Below are 12,503 nucleotides of genomic sequence, written 5' to 3'. Positions count from 1 at the left end.
CTGTTCTGGCAGCCCGTCACCACGGAGCCGCTCCACCCCCAAGAACAAGATGGTGCAAAGCTTCAGGTGTAAGGTACTGGATCACATAGCCGCCCGTTGTCAGATGCACGTTCTCTGCAGAAAATGCGCCGAAACTCACGACACCAGGACATGCACAATATTAAACATGGACCCGCAGATACAGTGCCGTGCTGTGTGGAAAAAACCACATGGCAGGCTACCAAGGCTGCGAGGGTCCACAAAAAAGGAGTTCTCCGTCGACATAAGCATGATGGGGAAAACCGCCTAAAACCGGGAATAAAAGCGACAGTTCCCAACTACGTCAGCTACCGCAGAGACAGGCCAACTCTAGGCGGAGGACTGGCCATTCACATCAAAAGAGGAATCTCCCACCACCAGGTATTCTTACTAGCTACCAATAAAACCGAAGCAGTGGCGGTGGAAGTAACCACTGCCACTAGACCCGTAACAGTTGTTGCAATCTACCGACCACCACAAGACGATATAGACGAGGGAGACACAGCTGCTGTAGGAAAAATTGAAAGTAAACTCGTAACAGGAGGTGACTTCAATGCCAAACACCCCAATTGGAACTCTAGAGTAACCTGCAGAGCAGGCGCCAAACTGCAACAACTAGCTCGCAACCACCACTTCGAAACGTGGGATCTGGTCGAGCCCACACATTTTTCAAAAAGTGGAGGTAGCCCCTACGTGTTGGATATATCCCTCACTAGGAGGTTCGCGGGGTTTGTGGCCGCAAGGACAATCAACAGAATGTCTCCTGACCACAACCCAGTCGTTCTAGAGGTGTATGTGGGAGAATGGATAGCCCACCCACGGTACCAGACGTCTTACAAACGTACAAACTGGGAGCGATACCGAGAAACTGTCGCCTCTGATATGGCCCGCGCTCCGCCGCCTACTGCCGAAACAGTAGAACAAGCACTACGAGACCTAACAGGTACCATCTTGCAGCCAGCGGAAGATGCCACTCTCCCACGAAGGGACGGCATGCCCCCGCAAGTACAACTCCCGGAACATTTGCTAGCTCAAATCCGACACAAGAACAGAGTGGCAAAAGAGTGGAAGATCACCAGAAATCAGGCCACCTGGAGTCTGCTCAGTCGTCTACAGAGAGAGCTGAAGGCAGCGCTCAATTAGCACAGAAGCCAGCAATGGCAAAACCGCCTCGCAGCCCTCAAAGTAGACGGTCATAAACTATGGCAAGCAACCAAGCAATTCACCAAAAGACGCGTTAGGATGCCGCCACTGCACGGCGAGTGGGGTCTGGCCTACAGCCATGCTGAAAAGGCCAACGCCCTCGCCGACACCTTCGAGAAGCAGTCTCTAGTGGCAGAATCCCAAGATAACGAACACGAAGAGGCAGTCTACCTCAATGCTGAGGGCGACCCAGAGGACGAAACCCCACTTTTCGCCCCCGAAGACGTGGCAAAAGTAATTAGGTCCTTCCCTACAAAAAAGGCGGCTGGACACTACAGCGTCACCAACCAGCTAGTTAGAAACACCCGCCCTCGGCTATCGAACACCTCGCGAACTTCTTTAACGAGATTATTCGAACCTGCGAGTTCCCAGCATACTGGAAACACGCGGAGGCGGTGGCGATACAAAGCCAGGGAATGACCCTTCATTCCCGCAGCACTACACACCGATTAGCCTCTTACCAATTCTCAACAAGCTCTGTGAGCGCCTCCTGCTTATTCCTGTACGAGAGCACACATCCGACGAACGACTTCCGCCGGACTTCCTATTCGGATTCCGACAGAAGTACTCTGCCCCACAACTGATCATGAGACTGGAGGAAGCAGCCACAGAGGGGTTCAATGACAGATGCTACTGTGGGATAGTGCTACTTGATGTAGCCAAGGCCTTCGACTCATTAGGGCACAAAGGGCTATTACACAAGTTATACACACAGGGGCTCTCCGGGAGCATAGTCAGGTTAATCCAAATCTATTTCATGAATAGGACTTCCTCTGACAAGATAAAAGCAATCACCTCCACCAAAAGGCGTATTCGTGCTGGGCTGCCACAGGGATCGGTCCTGGGGCCCGTTTTGTACAGTCTGTAACTGCGGACACTAAAACGCCCCCCCTGATGCACACCGCACAGTATGCTGACAACACAGCCTTTTTCACTCGCAATGCGAATAAGGACCTAGCCATTCGTAGGCTACAAAGGGTTGTAGATAACACAGAAACCGAGGCCCATCGCTTGCGCATCACCATCAATCCTGAAAAGACACAGCCTTTGCTGATCACCCGGAGACTCGGGAGATGTGGACCCCCCCCCCCCCCCCCCCCCCCCCATTCATCCCGACTCCTCTGGCGCAGATCCGCAAAGTATCTCGGTGCAGCCTTGGACTCGAGGCTAATGTGGAAACTCCACATAGGCGAGGTCCACAGGAAGGTCTGTGCCAGAACGCCCATCCTATAGCCAGTCCTCAACACAACCAGCTCCCTTCCCTGCTCTGTAGGAGTAAATGTCTATCAGGCCCTTATATGTCCAGTAATTGAGTATGTCTGCCCTGTCTGGGGATATGCGGCGAAGCGGCACCTGGACAAACTCCAGAGTCTGCAGAACCGCGTCCTCAGGAGAGCATTGCATCTACCCATGGGATTCCCCACCGACGATCTTCGGGCCGCTGCCGAAATTCCCCTCAAATTGGTTCAAATGGCTCTAAGCACCATGGGACTTAACATCTGAAGTCATCAGTCCCCTAGACAACTACTTAAACCTAACTAACCTAAGGACATCACACACATCCATGCCCGAGGCAGGATTCGAACCTGACTCCAGACTGAAGAGCCTAAAACCGCTAGGCCACTCCGGCCGGCCATCGCTTGGTAGTAACTTTTAAACTGTTTCTCAAGATGGGTAGGTCTTCTGTTACTGGATTTTTAGATTACCATTTTGTTAATGAGAAGCATTGATTTTTCTTGCTAACATCTCAGCAGTCTCTAGTTATTTATTGCTAAGGACTTACTACATCAATTTCTTGATTAGTTACTTAATGTAGTATATGTACATAATTTTATCAGTGACAAAAATCCACCGATAATTAAGACAACGCACGACCTTCCAGAACATTCCACATGCCTTCGCAATGAATATCAAGTTTTTTATCAAATAGGACAGAATGATACATATAAAGACACACATACACGGCCTTAGGAAACACTGAATTGTCCGATAACCATCCAAATGCGTATATAAAAAGGTGGTATTAAACATTTCATATGAGCTTCAACTTTTATAGTCCTGTCTTTCTCAGTTGCGTGTAATATTACGGTATATTAATAATTTTTACTTATGGACCGTCTGACAGCAACTGAATAAAACACAATTTTAGTACCATACGCGTTTCGCCTTTATTTTCTGCAAGGCATCATCAGTGGCAGGTTGTGTGGACAATTTCCTACTTATTACGCTCCTGTTGCATTTTTGGTGTTGTTCTTCTTCTTATGAACGCCAATTTGCGGTTTTTTCCCCATTCCACAACACTATGCACTGAACGCTTGTTTTAAAGCGTTCAGTGTATAGTGTTGTGGAATGGGGAAAAAACCGCAAATTGGCGTTCATAAGAAGAAGAACAACACCAAAAATGCAACAGGAGCGTAATAAGTAGCAAATTGTCCACACAACCTGCCACTGATGATGCCTTGCAGAAAATAAAGGCGAAACGCGTATGGCACTAAAATTGTGTTTTATTCAGTTGCTGTCAGACGGTCCATAAGTAAAAATTATTAATATACCGTAATTTCATATGAGGCCTTGGGGGAGGCTGTACCGTTATGAGGTCCATATCTCATCATCTATTAACTACCTTGTATATTCATATTTGAACTTCTCATAGCAATTGTTTACTTTCTACGTTCTTGAAATAATTTTTTCGGAAACTACTCATCTCGTAATTTGTGACAAAGTTTCAATTCCTTCCTCATGTTTTGGTCCTCTGCCTTCTGACTGCTTTGATTCTACTTGACCAATCATTGCTATTATGTTTATTTTGAATTTTCCCTCTTTATCTATTCTGTTCCCGAGATACCAGAAATCGTTTGCTTCATCATGGGTCTTATGACCAAATTTCACAATTAAACATCCGGGATGTCCACCAGCTGCGTGCACCGCCGCCTAAATTTCCTTTCTGTTCATGTGCTTATTATTGCCATCAGCTAGCACCAGACACCGATCCTGGTCACTTTCGGAGAATACTGCTCTGTGATGAGAGAAACTGTATCGTGACGATTTTCAGTCCGTGACAAACTACTCCTATGTTCGCGTAGTCTATCATTTTTTCAGTATACAAGTTAGTTACCAGTGGCGACATCGTTTCAATTTACTGATTCCTGTGCTTTTGAATCATTATGTCCGTGCGGATTACTGCAATCATCTGTATATGAAATAAATGATCTCCCGCTATATACTTTTAGTTCCTAACACATTGCCTAAGAACTAAACTCATATGTTTTCCATCCACGAACATAACACCTGTTTGCTTGTGTTTCCTCAATATGCCCTCTTTTATTAATCACATCCCCGAAGTTGCTTCTCAAAATGCCTAAAGTAAATTAAAACTGTCCTTTCTTCTAGGAGTGCTAGTTCTGCAAAGTTCGCAGAAGAGCTTCTGTGAAATCTGGAAGGTGGAGACGAGGTCCTGGCAGAACTGAAACTGTGAGGACGGATCGTGAGTCGTTCTTGGGTGGCCCACACGGTAGAGTACTTGCCCGCGAAAGGAAGAGGTCCAGAGCTCGAGTCTCTGTCCAGCATACAGTTTTAATCTGCTAGGAAGTTTCAAAACTGTTCTTGTCCTCCTCACGCGTTGCCGCGTGACCTATTCAACTAAATGGGTCTACGAAAGCGGAAGGCTCCTAAGCTTGAGGAGTACTGTAATTGATACATGTATTCTACGCCTAAGAAAGTTTTTTCTGGTTTTAAAACTGTAGCTTGTAAATCATGTTTTTCGTGTTTTAAACTATTCAAAGAATTTCAACCCCGTTTGGAGGCGGCAGGCTCGTTAGTCCTCTGTTAAATGATTTTGTCTAAAGTATTTACATTCAACAAGTAGAATATCTGTAAAGTTTTTTCTTAATTTTTTTTAAAGAAAGGGAAGCTGTATTTAGCAACTGAGTTTCGTGGCAAGCTAAAACGTAAGTTTCAAATTCAGAAAAAATTCTTTTACTGAAGGAAATCACAGCCAGTTGTTTTAAATTAAAGTATATATTCTTAAACGTTACGCTTATGGCGTTGAAAGATTTTTCTGAGTTTTCGACTCTACTTATTATTTGAACAATTAGTAAACTTTGATATCATTGTGTCGCTGTGCTATTAGCTGTATTGGTTGTTTCGATGAATGGTAAATAAACTTTGTCGTTGAGAATCCTCAGTGGGCTTGGTCCTTTCACTGCCCGCAGCCTTGAGACCTGCCAGCAACATATCAGTTAATAACGGTGCCTCCATCGATATGCATGGATTCGACACCATAATGCTGTACTAGCCACGATATTGAAGATGGTGAACTCTTGCCTTTAACTGACTTGTGAGAAGACTTACCCAGCCACAGTTTAACGCGGATACCAAACTATTGTATTTGCAGTAATTTTCTACCTCAAACGCTTTGAAGAGGTAAGAGAAGTAAAGTGTACAGGACGTAATGGGAATTCAATAGCGGACATTTGAAGTAAGCAAACTTTGATCTATCTTATTGGCTCTCTTTCCTCGTCCTCTGTCCCGAAATCTTACTCATTGTCCAAAACCTTCACCGACGTTTGCTCCTGGCTAAAACGAAACTCTCTTCTCAAGAAGTGGATCCATATTGTTGAGTACACCGAAGAAGGCAGCAACAAAAAAGAATCGTCTGAAATAGCTGAAATTTCAAAAAAGGATAAAAGATTTTATTGATCTTATAATCTTGAAGTCGCACAATACAATACATTGGTTTATTTTCTTACGTATGAGCAAGGTCTACTGCCAATGGGTTGCCCGACCAGTAGAGTTGTGTGCCCTTATGACGCCCCGACGATTGCGAGCAATGTGAAGGGAACGTTTCGCCCGCATTATCACTCACTCTTAGAAGCTGTCGCAGGCGATATGGTGTAGTGGTAAGACACTGGACGGGAGGACGCTGGTTGAAATCCCATCGAGACCATCCTCATTTAGGTTTTTTGTGGTTGCCTTAAATCGCTTAAGGCAAATCCTGTCATGATTCCTATGAGAAGGCCACGGTCGATTTAGTTCGTAGATTGACCGATAGTATTTTGAAACAGAAACAAAATAGATTCTCAGTTTTTACTAACCAATACTGACGTTTCACTGTTGTCACTCATTACTAATGAATTGTAATGGTTGCTGAAAAGTCGCAATTCATCTTCCATAACTCTAAAACTACTCCGCGCCCCACGTACCGTACCCCACCTCTCCCTACAAAGTAGCATCTATCGCCGGGCTGCCCTTGCCCCTATCCGTAGGAGGTAGAAAGTATGATCAGTCCTAAAGTACTATAATGGTCTAAGAGACAAATAACAAATAACTTGCCTCTACAAAATTACCCGATGCACACTTACGTTCAAATTCTACGCTGAACTACGATCTTAAATTATCAGTTTACTGGAAACAGTGCATTATTTCTGTTTTACAAAGAAATATCCTACGGAAACGATATTTCCTGTAACCGTGAAACAGTCTTGAACCACAGCTGACAATAAAAAAATTACAGTGCCTGCATATCTTGTGATCGCTTCCATCACTTCACTTACATGTAAAGACCGGTAACTAGCTATGCACCGGTCTGTAAACAGACTTATTGCAACCATCTAAGCACAGAGTGGTTGCTAGTGATATGCTGAAATGTATCTCACGCAATGGTCAGTCGAAGTGGATTTCTAGATACAGTAGATTTCCTCCTTTCAACAACACATTTGGAGCTACTCAATACGAAAAATCATTTATGTCTCTAGTAAGGAATAATGAAGTTGTGCTTCAAAATACTCTGGAGGTTTGCAGGTTCTGACAAAGGAGAAATTAATTCACTTAAAATAACATATAATTACATTTAGAATAGAATGTATTGAAAAATTTTCCTACTTTATAATACAGTGAGGAAATTGTATCCAAAATTAATCGCTCCGTACTCACAGCATCGTCACGCACTCTTCCACCTGAGCACACTGTAAAGGAAAAGTTAACTATCCCAACAACAAGTTCTTAAACAATTTTATCAAATCTGTTTTGTTCACTTGCTAAGAATATGAATGTATCTTTTTAGTGAAACCTTATGAGCATTTTCAGCCAAAATATTACTTTTCTGTATTAGGTTTATCCTATTTCTTATCATCTGATTGCTCTAATAGATCAATATTTTGAAATTATTTCATTCCAAAGCATCCAGTTACCTTAGAGTACTAATTAAGTATACTCGTTCTATGCACTGTATCAAGATTTCACTGCTGGCTTCCCTTACACACGGTGCGATAGTGTAACTACCTGATTTCGGATGCAATAAATCTACTTAATGAATGAGAATTTTATTTTTTAGTAATGTAGGTACATATCTAAGGATATGGTTCACGCTGTTTTAAAAATCTTATCTGGTTTGTGACACCTCCCATTGCCCATGCAACTGAAGAAGCCGATTTCTGGCGTTTATTACAATTCTTACCATCATAGCAACGGTATATATTGGCAACATCTGTCCGCAATGTTGGCCTCCTAGTCTCCTAGAGTTTTTGGACGGTTGACATGAATACAGAATTTAAAAATTCCCCCTCTTCAAAATATCGTAATGGACCAAATCGTGGGAGAGGGATAGCCACTCCAAATCACCATTTATTGCAATCAGGCGCTGCGGGAAATGTTGCCCCAAAACAGCCAATGATACCCTTGAATGTAAGTGAGCAGTTGTTCTGTCCTGTTGGAAGCAAATTGCCACAAAGTCCATTCGTCAGCTCATGTAAAATAACACATAGCGGTCTGAAGTCACTGTCACTGTGACCCCTCTTTCCTCAAAAATCCAGGGAGGAGCAAACCCACCTGAGAGAATTGCACGCTACACTGTGATGTTAGGTGACTCGCAATGCTCGGGAATTAGTGTGGCCCTGTTTGTGCATGTTCTTTTTGTCGACGCATCCAGCCAAGTGAAAATGGGCTTCATGACTGGAGAAAATGATCACGTCCTCAAGAACGTAATAGAAAAGTGCAATTACTTGTGTTGCTCCATGAAGTCACGTTCGGAGAGTTCCTACCCAACGGCCAACTTGTATGGAAGGTAATGAAGGTCATCGTGAAGAATTCGCCTCACTGAACGATCGGGAAGTCCGAAGGTGGACGTATGTCTGCGCGCAGATAGCTGTGGGAAATGCACGATTCAAGGTTTCACTATCTCTATGAAACGTCGTGTGGCTAGGACCTTCCATTTGGATAGACTGGGTCGCCTGGTGCAAATCTTTTCAGTTGACAGCACTTCCGCAACTTACGTGTCGTTGATATAATTCTGAAGACAACACAACACCCAGTCCCTGAGCGAAGAAAATCTCCGACCCAACTGGTGATCGAACCCGGACCGTTCGCATGGTATTCGGCCGCTCTGACCACACAACTGTAGAGACGAACACTACCTCAATGTTCTCAAGCGATCTGATGGGGCGACAGAATCCAGTTTGTCGCTTGTCCTTCTCGCGGTTTGTCTGAACGTACTGACCCATGTGAGAAATGATTAATGGTACGGGACTTGTATTATTAAAATAAAACAACAAAATCGAATTCATAAAATGGGTTTTATTGCCTTTTCAGAGCAGAGAGTTATGTTGCCGTAACAGAAGTAGCTTACGGTATCTCACACAAAATATAGCTAAAGTATTCATCCTTTGATCTCAGTAAAACCACGAAAAATTCAAACAAGCTCTGCATATTTCGATACGGGTTAGCGCAAGAGCGCAAGCGTGCTTGCCATTTCCTTGCTTCAGATTTGTGTTTCTTTAGGGTTCTAATCCTCATGGCTTTATTACACTTGTTTCAGACTTCTTTTTTCTCCTAACGTATTCAACAGTGCAAAGTAGTGATTGTACTGATATGGAAACAAAACAAATAGTGAGAAAGCTATTTAGCTCCCTATATTCCCACCTAGCCTAAATGAATTAAAAAGTTAAGTTTCTTCGTAAATGTTGATGCATGGATTTAATATCTATCATAACTATAATACAATTCCAGCAAACTGTTATCGAATTTATGAATACACCTCAAAACAAACCGGCGAAGCGTGTTACACCATCATAATCATCATTATCATCAAGCAAACATGTTTCTTCATTGGGACTCTACCAAGTTTACTGTTTTAGTGGTGAATTTAATAAATCCCGAGAGAGCGGGAGAGAACGGGAAGAAAGGAGTGAGAAAAAAGAGACAATATGTGGACTTAGTAGACTTGCATTGTGAGTTCAAAAACTGTCCACGGAAAAGCGACATTTTAAATTGCTGAAACCGAAGATTAAGAGTTTAGAACTGATGAAAAGATAATTTGAAGTCATTTGCTCTCTGCAGTTAACACAAATGAAAATTTTCGAAATTTGGTTAGCAGTGTTAATGTGCAACCGAGACTTTACAGAATACGAAATAGGCGAAATATATTGTACAATTGGATTCCATAGGCTCTTTAACTACATGCTCTCCACTATAAAGCTACACAACCTTAGAACAAAATATGATAACACAAGGCTCTTTAAATTAAATGCTGCTACTTATACATGGAGTTAGTGCTACTGCACGGACCTGGTAATATTCCATGGGAACATATACTAGATGCTGTAGAGTCTTTAGAGCCTTCCAAATGTAGAGGCATTCCTTGATTATATCTATGTACAACAAGCTGTCTATAGCGTTTGACGGCTCTTCACTCTTTCTGAAATTGGAGTGGACAGTAAAAACGACCCTAGATGGGGTTCAAACTGTCCATTCTGTGTAGAAAATAAGGATCCCATTTCATATCGTCAAGGTGGACTGTCTGCGGAGGCCAGAGAAAGAACAGTCATTCATTTCGAAACCAGTGCATGTGAGCCTGCAGAAAGTTGAGGTTTCTAATGACATGTTGGTGCTGTATTGTGCCATTCAGTGTGGTCTGAAAAAGTCTGACGTCAATACCAGGCGGTGATATTTATCCCTCTCTCCGTCATACATGCATGCAAATGGTCTGATTGTCATAAGCGGTCACAGTATGTCTCTGAAAACGACATTTCTCAATTACACATGGTTTGCTGCTACAGTGAGAAAATGAATATGTCAACTTTAATTTCTCAGTCGAACGTGATTAATAATGAGACAAGTATTTTAAAAGTTTGAATATTTCATACCAACTGATTCCAATCGTAAATGATATGGAGTAGAGTTATTTTCAGGATTGTAGGTTCATCTAGAGGTTTGTGCTTGCAAATAGTATATAGATAATGCGTATTTTGTAATTATGTAACAATTTTCAGGCAACTACATTGAATTTTTTTGTTATGTATGAGACCAAGATTCATTGTCACTCTCAGCATCAGGGATATAGCAGCAGTGTAGATTTTAAAGTAGATTCGTACAAAATTATTGACATATACAAATACCCTAGAAGTATTATTTGGCTATTACAATATGATTTCAGTATTGCATTGTGAACTTATTTCAATGAATATAGTATGACCAAACTTGAAAATAACTACCTCATTATTAATACAATAACTGGTAATAAGTTGTAACTGTTGGAAAAGAATACTGTAACACCTTACAAATCTGAAACATGGCTATGTGTTTGTTGATAATGGGATGATCTAAAATGTTACAAGTCAGAGGCATATTACAATGATGCATTCAATTGTTGAACTGCAATATTTTGAGTCCACTTTCGGAATAAAGTATCTTTAAATGCCATCCAGAAACACGATTTAATCAAATTTATAATCGTATATAACTGTACAGATGAAAATCAATAGAGAAACATATATAACCATGAAAACATGCAAAGATCCTATCTTGCTCACTTTCTCCAAAATGTTAAGAAAATAAAACGTTCTTACATATGCACATTGTAACAGATATTAGTGATAACAATAAAATATTTTGACTATAAGGAAAATGAGAAGCTGAACAACCAGTTAATGCACAAGATAGCCTCACAATTTTTTAGAGTGATAATACTATGAATGATTAAGCACAAATTCCAAATACTTTGAATCGCAATGTTTTTAATTTTGGACAAAGATGGGGTCAAATAGCTCACTGAAAGAGGAAGGAGAGGGACTTAAAAACAACTTCTACAAAATTTCCATCGTCAGATAGCCTCATATCTGTTGTTAAGTCATGGGACTATCAGGCTTCACGAAAATAAACACTTGTGTAATGAGGAAGTAATTTTCATCTAAATTCCGAAGCCTTCATCCAGATAGAAGAATAAATGCGTTTCTTATGTGTGTTTATGAGAAAGGTGTCATAAAACGTCTAAATAAGTCTGTTGAGTTTCATTGTAAGTATAATTTTCATAGATATCTGAGCTATAAAAGTACTCAACAGCAGTTTCATGTTTAAATATACAAATTTAAATAACACATCTGCTCTAGATGTACACTCAAATAATATTTATAATAATGAAAGACGATCAGGTCATATTTTCTCTACTCTGTACAAATCTATAAATCGTCAGCTTGCCAAAAGCAGTTGATTATGTACATATGTACATTATGACCTTCTTTAAAGCCAGCTTAAATTTCATTAATTCAGTTATATTACAAGTAACTAATTTTGAATGTAATTTTTGGAATGGAGTAATTGGAATAAGAATTCTTTTATACATTGGTGGAAGACGATATTTTGAGACAAAGGAAAGTCATGAAATATATTTCACAGCATTCAACTTAGTGTCTTCTTCTCCTCATTATATTTTTGAATGTTGTAACACTATATATACATCACTCAGAGATTATAGTAACAATAGGGAAAAACAGTACTGTTGTTAATCTGGTCAGAGACAGTAACAGAAGCAGTTATTAGTATTGCTTGATTAAGAATTAGTAGGTAAACTGGTTTTCCAAATGAACTCATAATAAGCAAGAAAATGGTGTATTGAATTCTACACTATAAATAGAATAATAAAAACAGTCAATACACCATTAGTTAGTAAATATTGTTAGTCTGGCATATAGCAACATGTGCAACAAGTAGAATTTTATACTAAATTATTAGTAATATAAATACATACCAACCATCTGTAGCTGGTTTTAGTCTGTTCACAAATCAGCTTGATGCTCAATTGCACTGTTTAACAGCAGAAACTAAAAAAGAATGGTTGTTGTGATTATAATATAGATTTTCTTGAAATCTCTTCCAGTAAGCGTTCATTACAGTCTGTAACAATGTACATTCCTACAGTAAGTCTCACAACTAGCATAACTAATTGCTTAGCCACTGATAATATCTTGTTCAGAAATTTCTAATGAAGAAAATAATATCATAAAATCAAAAGT

This window comes from Schistocerca piceifrons, chromosome 3, assembly GCF_021461385.2.
Source record: "Schistocerca piceifrons isolate TAMUIC-IGC-003096 chromosome 3, iqSchPice1.1, whole genome shotgun sequence".
Taxonomy (NCBI): Eukaryota; Metazoa; Arthropoda; class Insecta; order Orthoptera; family Acrididae; genus Schistocerca; species Schistocerca piceifrons.
The sequence above is the reverse complement of the archived record's forward strand: the minus strand, read 5'-3'. Positions refer to the sequence as shown.